Here is a 2051-nt window from a genome sequence, read left to right as displayed (position 1 = left end):
TCAGGGAGTGCCTCGACCAGGAAGCCCAAAGCAGGTGCTGGACTGAGGATGGAGCTGCTGGCCAGCGTTTCCAGCTGGGTTGAGCACCCTGCTGCCCTCCTGCAAAGGAGGGAGGGAAACATGGCCAGCTGATGTCTTCTGCCTGTCCTGCTTTCTTCTCTGCATCCTGAGTCCCTGTTGTCTCCTGCTGTCTTGTGCTATGGATTCTTCCTGCAGCAAGCTGAGAGGATCATCCTGATCATCCTGAACCTGAGAGGTTCATCCTGAAGCAAGCTGATTGTCAGCTGCTCCTGTAGAAGCCTGGACTAGGTCCCTTCCAACATGCACTGCTTTGTCTCTCTCTTTATATTCATTAAAGTTTATGTTGCATTGTATCTTGAGTCTCCTTGAATTCCTTCGCTCCTGGGATACCCAGATAAGCTGTTGAATGGGAAATCACAGAATTCTAATTTCTCAAGCTTGGAATAGAGTTCTGGAGGTTATCTGTCCCTATCCCCTGCTCAAGCAGATTGACCTAGAGCCAGTTGCTTTAGATGTAAATGGATTTTTGATATCTCCAGGTTTGGAGGTATCTCTGTGGTCCATGTATTTCAGTGCTTAGTGACCTTCAGAGCTGAGCATTATTTCCTGAGGTTCCACTGGAGCATTCTGCATTGGTTTTTGTGCCCCTTTCCTCTGATCCTTTCAATGGGCAGCACTGGAAAGACTCCTCCTTCCTCGTACCTTCCCTCCAGGGTTTTAAAGACACTAATAAGCCCTTGCCCCTGCCCTGAGCCTGCTCTTCTCAGCTCCCAGTCCTTCATCATGTGTTATGTTCCAGTCCCTTAACCAGCCACATGGCCTTTCCTTTGGCTTGCTCCAGTATATCCATGTCTCTCCTGCACTGAGGGGCCTGGAACTGGACACCATCCTCCCGGTGTGGCCTCATGATTCTGAGCAACTCCCTCAACCTGCCTGAAATACTTTGTCTAAAGCATCCCAGGGTACAAAGGCAAATGAGATCCCACACAGGGAAAGGGGTGGCTGAAAAGGTGTGTGGCACTTGTATCCTTTTGGGGGGCTGACAGTGGGTGTCCTACTGGATGGGACTGTCCTTTACATGCGACAAAGTGATCAAAGTCACCCACATAGTCTTGAATGCCACACTTGTGCCTCCCACTCCTGCTTCAGGTAGAGTGAGGGTCACATCTTGTGCTGCCCTATACCCTGTGATAACCCTACAGTGTCTTCCCACATGGCTGAAGTCCTGTCACTGGTCCTGGCACTGGTCACCAGAGAGGAGATGGGTGCCTGCCCCTCTGTTTCCCCTCATGAGGCAGTTGTAGACCTCATAGCTGTCTACAACGTCCTCATGAGTAGACTTGGAGTGGCAGCTCTTACCTCTTTGGTGACCACTGACAGGAGCCAAGGGAATGGCTGGAGCAGTGTCAGAGGAGGTTTAGGTGGTACACCAGGAAAAGGTTCTCCCTCCAGAGCGTGGCTGGGCACTGGAACAACTCCCCAGGGCACTGGTCACAGCCCCCAAGCCTGACAGAGCTCAAGAAGTGCTTGGACAAGGTTCTCAGGCACAGGGTGGGATTGTTAGGAAGGTCCTCAGGAAATGCATCCCCCATCTGCACTTGTGAGCTGAGCTGGCAGCAGAGGACCAGTGGGGTTCAAAGACTGGAGCAGGGAGGGCAGGCAGTGCCTGGGACACGTGATTAGGGAGCACAGGGCTGGGCAGGGCAGAGGAGCCTTTGGGCAGCCTCTCACCACAGGTGCTGACTGCAGGACTAGGATGAGCCAGTTGGAAACTGCATGTCTGAGTGTGCTGAGATGCTTGGAAGAGGAACCAGTGATAGAGGACCAGTGGGGTTCAAAGACTGGAGCAGGGAGGGCAGGCAGTGCCTGGGACACGTGATTAGGGAGCACAGGGCTGGGCAGGGCAGAGGAGCCTTTGGGCAGCCTCTCACCACAGGTGCTGACTGCAGGACTAGGATGAGCCAGTTGGAAACTGCATGTCTGAGTGTGCTGAGATGCTTGGAAGAGGAACCAGTGATCTTCTACTTGCC

Source organism: Acanthisitta chloris, unplaced genomic scaffold, assembly GCF_000695815.1.
Source record: "Acanthisitta chloris isolate BGI_N310 unplaced genomic scaffold, ASM69581v1 scaffold29161, whole genome shotgun sequence".
Taxonomy (NCBI): domain Eukaryota; kingdom Metazoa; phylum Chordata; class Aves; order Passeriformes; family Acanthisittidae; genus Acanthisitta; species Acanthisitta chloris.
Note: the sequence above shows the minus strand (reverse complement) of the source record.